This window comes from Cavia porcellus, unplaced genomic scaffold (assembly GCF_034190915.1).
Source record: "Cavia porcellus strain 051 isolate PalLab524CR breed Dunkin Hartley unplaced genomic scaffold, mCavPor4.1 scaffold_13, whole genome shotgun sequence".
NCBI classification, from domain to species: Eukaryota; Metazoa; Chordata; class Mammalia; order Rodentia; family Caviidae; genus Cavia; species Cavia porcellus.
The window spans coordinates 30352288-30360770 of NW_026947496.1; the positions used below are offsets into that span (position 1 = coordinate 30352288).

The window sequence follows — 8483 nt, forward strand, 5'->3', positions numbered from 1 at the left end:
ATCACAAAAAAATTAGGATACACACCTACTGGATATCATAATCAACAACAGGAAATAGAATTATGTAAAATTCCTAATCAAAATAAAGAGGTAAAAAAAATGAAAGATTAAGTATTTAGCCAAAACTGAATCAAGTAAAAATCTTCAGTATGCTTATTTCTTTATGAATTAGTTATTTGCTACAAGTTAAAAGAAAGTATGAGAATAGAAAAAGAAACAAAAGTCAAGAGAAGGATTTATTTTAACATGAGAATATTATTTGGACAAAGTAAATAAGCTCAAGACATTCATTATACACTATTTTGAATATAGTTAAGACCATATCAACTACAAATGTGATTTATTGTGAAAAGTTTTTAATTTACTAGCAATTAAAAAAGCAGTATTTTGTTACTAATAGAAGCAAAAGTGTAAATATGGGCTTATGATTTGTGAATATGACCACTTTATGAAACATAGTACATTTAAAGAAATGCATTTCATTACAATATTGAGCTTCTATCAATTTTTCAACACCTCTAATGTCAGCTATTAAAAGAGATAACGAATAAGAACTAAGGAGTAATAAAACCCAAAATGTGTTAATTGTGTTGTAAAAAGGAGAGGGAAAGGGGCTGGGGATTTAGCTCAGCGGCATAAGCACCTGCCTTGCAAGCAGGCAGTCGTGAGTTCAATCCCTGGTACTGATAAAAACGAAAAAGACAAAAAAAAAAAAAAAAAAAAAAAAAAAGAGAGAGGGGAAAAAAGTGTTCTAAAGGATACAACTGCAAGTGTGTTTAGGGGTGTTAAATAGATAACCATATTAATGTTTTTGGTTGGATCACTGAACACAACTGTTTGCAGTCTCACTGAATGTCCACTTTGTGTGCTTTGATACTGTGATTTGAGCAACTATCTCTAAGATGATAATGTGTAATCTATTAACTGGTGATTTCTTACTGTTTTTTTTTTTTTTTTTTGTAGTTCTGTATTACTTGTACCCTTACACCGCTTTGTTTTGTTTGTTTTTTCTCTTTTTCCTTTTAAATAAAATTTTAAAAATAGATAAAAAAATAAAAGATAACAGATTATTCACTTTGCTTTTTCTCTCAATCTGAACCAATAGTTTTATAGAAGAAAATCCCCCTCATTCATCACTGTAAAGGATTTTATTAATGTCTAGAAATAGTCATATACCTCCAAGCATTTATATAAATATCTATAAATCTTATCAACAAATTCTCTTAAAATTCTGCAACCTATTCATAGACAAAAATATTCCATAATGTTAAAACTCAGTCACGATGTATAGGGCACATGCCTGTCATCTTATTCCTTGGGAGTCTGAAAGAGTTCAACATCACCTGCATTACATATTGAAAACCTGTCTCAAAAACCCAAAGGAACAAATTTGGAGAGGGTAATCAGAATACATAGAAAATAACAGACACTTAGATTAGATGATGTGACATACTATAAATTCTTTATATTATATTCTCTTTTTATAATTTTTTTTGAGACAGGCTCTCTCTATGCAGCTCAGGCTGGACTTGAACTCACTGTGTAGCCCAGGCTGATCTTGTCTTGCCTCAGTCTCCAGAGTGTTGGGATTACAGGCATAAGCCACTTTGCCTGGCTATATCCTTAATAAAACTGTATTTGTAACACTAGTGAATCAACTACAAATGTTGTTGGGCGCAGGCGCTCAACATACCATACCCCACCCGGGACTAAGGACCACGCCAGCTTCTGCAATGCACTACGTCCCTCTTTAAATTAGCCAACCCGTGCGCACTTCGTGCTCACTCCGTACTCTGTGGCAACTCCTGATTGGCCACAGCTGGATATAGTAGCCAGAGCCTGCGTCCCATTCCCGCCCTACTTCCTCGTGGCAGCCTGTGATTGGTCACGGCCAAATATATAAACCAGAGCCCGCGTAAATAAAGCAGCAGTTAACTGTCGTCCACAAGAGCATCTCATGTCTCCTGTTTCATTGGGGCTGCGCCGGTCAACCAAAGAAAGACATAAAGAAGCCTTAAAAACCATACTGCTACATGACAGAAGCCAGTCTGAAAACACTATACACTGTATAATTCCAACTTGCTTGCACATGGTAAAACTCATGTAACTTAAATGTAAAGGGCACATCTTTTAATAAGCAGGCCAATCAATAAAGAAAATATGGTATATATACCCAGTGGAGTTTTATTCACCCATAAAGAATTTCTAGCAAAAGAAATGGAACTAGAGGACACTATACTATATAAAATAAGACAGAGATACAGTGAGACAACTACATCATGTTTTCTCATGTGAAAACTAAAATAAGTACATAATGTACAATACTGATTAAGAGTGGAAGATATGTGTGAGGGGAAGGCAGATAACAGGATGTTGGGTTTGATTAGTACACACTGTAGTCACGTCAAGAACTAGTACACTGAACCTCATTAATATGTATACTACACGCTGATAAAAAGTTTTTTTAAAGATTCCAATAAAAACTTTCCTAAAATTTATATGAAACCATAAGAGATCTACAACAGCAAAAACAATTCTTTGGCAACAAAAGTAAGTCAGAGGGCATCACAATTTCTGACCTGAAATTATACTACAGAGCAACTGTGATAAAATCAGCATGCTATTATCAAGAACAACAACAGCAACAGCAACAACATCTGAGGATCAATGGAACAGATTATAAGAACAGGAAAAGCCCACAACACACTCAGAAAACTGATTTTTGACAAAGGCCCAAACACGTTCCCTAGAAGAAGGATAGCCTTTTTAATAGATGGTGCTGGAATAACTTGGCTTCCACATGCCAAAACTAAAACCAGATCATGTGTACTGCCATGCACTAAACTAAACTCAAAATGGAACAAAGATCTAAATATTAAATACAGGGGCTGGGGATTTAGCTCAGTGGCATAAGCGCCTACCTTGCAAGCAGGCAGTCGTGAGTTCGATGCCTGGTACCGATAAAAATGAAAACAAAAAATGAATAAAAATTTTAAAAAATATATTAAATACAGAAATACTAAATCTACTGGAACATAGAATAGGTAGAACTCTGGAAAACAAAAGGTGAGCAAAGACCTTAGGAATTATCACAAAGAATCAACCTCAATCTCATCCTATTAAAAGGGTGTTGCCTGCTATACAGATTCAATGCAATCTCAATCAAAATTCCAATTGCATTTCTCACAGAATTAGAGAAAACTATGGTAAAATTCATCTGGAACCAGAAGATACCTAGATTGGCAAAGGCAGTCCTGGGAAACAAAGACAAGACAGGACACCACAATTATTATTATTATTATTATTGGTCTTTTTTGAGACGGGGTCTCCCTATGCAATTCAGGCTAGTCTCGAGCTCACTTTGTAGCTCAGGCAAGTCTTTGTAGCCCAAGCAAGTCTCGAACTCGCAACGATCCTCCTACCTCAGCCTCCCAAGTGCGACACCACAATTCCTGACTGAAATTATACTAGTAAGTTACTGTGATAAAAGCAGTATGGTACTGGCCAAAAAAAGGGACAAAGGTCAATGGAACAGATTAGAAGACATAGAAACACTCCAGACACAATAAGTCACCTTATTTTTGACAAAGGTACCAAACATATTCACTGGAAGAAAATCTCTTTAATAAATGGTGCTGAAAAAACTGGCTCTACACATGCCAAAGATTAAAACTGGACCCATGTTTCATCATGTACTAAGCTAAAATCAGAATGGATCAAAGATCTTAATATTGAAACAGAAACACTAAATCTGCTAGAAGATAGAGTAGGTAAAACTCTTTCAAGACAATGGCATGAGCAAAGACTTTATGAATAAAACCCCGATTGCACAGGAACTATCATAAAGAATCAACAACTGGGATCTCACCCTATTGAAAAGCTTTTGCACAGCAAGAGATACCACCAACAGAATTAACAGATAACCCACAATGTGGGAGAAAATGTTTACCAGCTATACCTCAAAGGATTACTATCGAAAACATTAAAAAAAAAAAAAATCAGACCTCCCAGATTTTAAACACCCAATCCAAAATTGGGCATCTGAGATGAATACATCCTTCTCAGTTGAAGAAATGCAAACAGCAACTATGTGAAAAATGTTCAACATTACTGGTCATCATTCGAAAGATGCAAATTGAAACAATATTGAGATTCCACCTCATCCCAGAAAGAACAGCTATTATCAAGAAATCAAGCAATAACGAATGATAGAGGGGCTGTGGGGAAAAGGGAACCCTGCCCTACTGTTCATAGCAGTAGACTGATGCAACCACCGTGGAAATCAGCATAGATTCCTTTAAAAACTAGGACTAGGGCTGGGGATTTCGCTCAGCGACATAAGTGCCTGCCTTGCAAGCAGGCAGTCGTGAGTTCAATCCCTGGTACCGATAAAAACGAAAAAGACAAAACAACAACAACAACAACAAAAAACCCCCTAGGACTAGAGATTCCATTTGACACAGTTATTCCCCTTCTGGATGCTTTCCCAGAAGAATTAAAAGTATCATACCAAAGCACAAAATGTGCATCCATGTTTATAATGGCACAGTCCGTAATAGTTAAATCTTGGAAACAATCAAAGATCATTACCTGGATTAAAAAACTTTTTTAATATGTAAAGGAGTAGTTCACAACCATAAAGATAAAATTAAAACATTTATACCTAAAGGGATGGACTTTGCGACCATAATCCCAAGTGAAAGAAATCAGACAATTCACTCTCATCACGAAAAAGCACTGATCCGAGGAGCTAAATTGTGAGTATGAGACTCTGTATCGTAAATATTTATAAAACTGACGTCCACCAGTTTTCTATTGTGAAGGAAAGACAGGAGGAAAGCACAATATCACAGCTCCCCCAGCCTGTACTTCCTGAAACTGGATCTCCCCACAACTCCCTCTTCACACAAAGGTGATGAGGTAGCTGTGGGCCGGCGCTGCGTGAGACTGCACACTGGGCTGGAGGGATGATTGTGCCGAGAAAGGGTGCTCTGCACACCACAAGAGCCAACTACAGACAGGGCAAGAGGAACGGAGGGTACACAAAAGACCAGGAAGAACTCTTGACTGCGGAGCACGCAGGGAGGCTCCAGTCCACCATGCCGGTTGCTACGTCTTCCATCCGGAACTCACTCCAGTCTCATCCAGACCCATCTCAGAACACCAATCCCACGACCTCACCATTGTGTGCCTTAAGGGTCTCCCAGGATCCTTCTCACGCAGCCTGCAGCCAGGAGAAACTCTGAAGCAAGACAGTCTAGCCAGGTCGGTGGGCTCCCAACAATGTATAAGCACCTAGATTTTGGCGCTAACACTCTCTACTAGGTCCACTGATTGGACAGTTCATAAAGCCTGCCCCCTCGACATTTATGTTCCGACTTCATGCCACGCCCTCTGAGCTGAGACTGACAACACAAGCCTATCCTACCGATCTGAGTGAAGCTCAGAGATGGTAACCCATCTTTCTCATAGCTTTCTGCACCTCAATCTTGAAGCAGAGCAAAAGTCACTCTTCTTTCCACATGTAGTGAAACATATCAGTACTCTTTACTAGGTTCCTACCAACGCATAGGAAACCTTGGCGGGATTTGGGGGCTCAAAGGGGTGCTTTGCCATAGGTAACTTTTTCTGAAAACATACAGACGGGATTATCAACTATAGAAACCTTGTGACCAACTGAGGGCTTGTGAAACAGAGCCAACAGTTGAGATATGATGGGACGGTGACTCCTACTACCTGAAAGAATGAGTTGTTACGCCAACCTCTTAATTGCCGGATAATTTTTTTCTGCCCTGCAATGATAGATAGAAACAAGATCAACCTGGCATGCTGGTGCACACTTGTGATCCCAGAGTCTGGACGCTGAGGCATGAGGCCATGGTCCGGGTGGGGCTGGGACGTGACGGTGAGCGGCGGTGAGCGGGGCGGTGTGCGCCTTTGGTGGGCTGGAAGAGGCGGAGACTCGGCCGGGCCGCGCCGCGAGCGCCCCGCACAGCCTCCGGGTGGCCCGGGTGGCCGGTGGCGACAGGTGAGAGGGAGGGCTCGTGGCTCGTGGCTCGTGGCTCGTGGCGCGGGCCAACAAAGGGGAAGGAAGAAAAGGGGAGCGAGGCCAAAAAGCCTACAGCACCCGGTATTCCCAGGCGGTCTCCCATCCAAGTACTAACCAGGCCCGACCCTGCTTAGCTTCCGAGATCAGACGAGATCGGGCGCGTTCAGGGTGGTATGGCCGTAGACGCTGGCGGCGGCCTCGGGATCGCCTAAGAGCTGGCGCGCCTGGCGCGCCGCCAGCTGCGCAGCCTAGCTACCAGCCAGGGGGCACACACGCACGGCCTGGGGCCCGACAGGGGCAACACACGCACACACACGCGCACACACACCAAACGCAAAACCACAGCACACACACGCGCACACACACCAAACGCAAAACCACAGCGCACACACACACACAGAGCCGGGCATCCGACCAGGGATCCCGTGCGCCTAGCTCAAGGAACCCAGCGACGAACCTGCGCTGTCACCCGCACTGTCCGCCCCGGGAGGCCTGGCCTTTTCCTTTTCTGGCCCATCCCGTCGGTCCTATCCCGTCCCGTCCCGTCCCGTCCCGTCCGGTCCAGTGCAGTGGACGCCGCCGCCGCCGCCGCTATGGGGACCTCCTCCCGCCGCCCGCTCACCTCCCTCCCACAGGGGCCACAGCCCAACCCAAGGGGAACCGAATCAGCAGCAAGTCCCCACCGCCACCACGCCCCCTGCCACCAGATCTCCCTGTCCCGCCGCCAACGTGCATTCCCGGGGTGGCGGGGGCCCTTGATGCTTCTCTAGCCCCAGAGGTCTGCCTTCTCCACACAGGCCTGCAGGCCTACCCGGCAGGCCTGCCCTCCCCGAGGGGAGAAATCACGAGTGGGCCTAAGGGCCGGCACCCGAGGCAGCCTTCTCACAGTTCAGGGGACAGCGAGGAGGCCGGGTGGGGGATCGGGCGGGTGACGAGCGTGCCCACTGACCCAGGAAGCACAGGGCTGACCGTTGCTTTCCGCAGCCAGCGAAACACAACACGGGAGCGTGCCACGGGACACACGGGAGCGATGAGAAGAGAAGAGGACCAGACGGGAGAGAAGAGGAGAAGAGCCGGGAGGGGAGGGGAGGAGAGGGGAGGGGAGGGGAGGGGAGGGGAGGGGAGGGGAGGGGAGGGGAGGGGAGGACAGGACAGAGGTCTGGGCAAGGCAGCGCTGGGGAGGGGAGGGGAGGGCAGGGCAGGGCAGGGCAGGGCAGGGCAGGGCAGAGGAAGAGGAAGGCAGGGTAGGAGGGAGGGCGGGAAAGAGGAGGTGACAAGAAGAGAAAAGGGAAGAGAGGAGTGGAGAGGTTGACATGAGAGGGGCTGTGAAGGCCTGGACAAGTGTCAGACTTTCTTTCTACTACGTGGCCACCGGGAGAGCAGAGAGGAAGGGCATGGCCTGGCCGGGAGCTGGGACCCGTGGGAGCTGGGCAGCGGAGGAGCGGTTTGGGCCAGAGACCAAAAAAGCAGTCCGGGACAGGCCACGGGGTGGGGACCGAAGCCGGCCGGCCGGAGGGGCCCAGAGGAACGGGCGGAGGGGGTGGCATCGCACGCACCCGTGTAGCCAGGTGGGCCCGCAGGTGCTAGGTGCGGGCCGGCCCCCCGCAAGGCGGAGACCGCGGAGCAGGGCACTGCGGTGGGGGTGGGGTGGGGGTGGGGGTAGGGGATGGGGGGAGGTCCGCGGCGGGGCTTCGGGGATGCCAGTCAGCCCGGGGCCCTCCACTCCAGGCGTGGCCTCCTGGCGCGGGCGGCCCCCCACGCCCGCGTGGCGCACTGGGATGGCAGCCAGGTGTGCGGTGGGACACAGCCCGGCACCATTCCAACCCAGCCCCCCACCCCAGCCCCGGGCCCCCGCACCCCAGTTCCAGCCGGCCTGCCCCTTGTGGGCGGGCCGTTGCCTCTGGTCAGTGATAGGAACCCCGCAAAATGGGCGCTTTGGCTTGGGCGGGCCCGTTCAATGGGAGGAAGCCCCAGGGTGTCGCTGGAGCCTGTGGCCCGAGGTGGCGCAGCCGTGTGAGGAACACCTGGCGGGTAGTGAGCGTGGGGAGCGGCGGCGGCCGGCCGTGGTCCGGGTGGGGCTGGGACGTGACGGTGAGCGGCGGTGAGCGGGGCGGTGTGCGCCTTTGGTGGGCTGGAAGAGGCGGAGACTCGGCCGGGCCGCGCCGCGAGCGCCCGGCACAGCCTCCGGGTGGCCCGGGTGGCCGGTGGCGACAGGTGAGAGGGAGGGCTCGTGGCTCGTGGCTCGTGGCTCGTGGCTCGTGGCTCGTGGCGCGGGCCAACAAAGGGGAAGGAAGAAAAGGGGAGCGAGGCCAAAAAGCCTACAGCACCCGGTATTCCCAGGCGGTCTCCCATCCAAGTACTAACCAGGCCCGACCCTGCTTAGCTTCCGAGATCAGACGAGATCGGGCGCGTTCAGGGTGGTATGGCCGTAGAC

The 8483-nt window shown here is 48.0% G+C and overlaps 2 non-coding genes across 2 annotated transcripts; both read right to left on the minus strand.

Annotated features, from left to right (window-relative positions):
• Nucleotides 1-6115: 6115 nt before the first annotated feature.
• Nucleotides 6116-6234, minus strand: LOC111756570 (5S ribosomal RNA). Its single transcript, XR_002791041.2, has one exon. It is a non-coding gene; the product is annotated as a 5S ribosomal RNA (ribosomal RNA).
• Nucleotides 6235-8364: 2130 nt separating this feature from the next.
• Nucleotides 8365-8483, minus strand: LOC111756430 (5S ribosomal RNA). The gene has a single exon (XR_002790973.2). It is a non-coding gene; the product is annotated as a 5S ribosomal RNA (ribosomal RNA).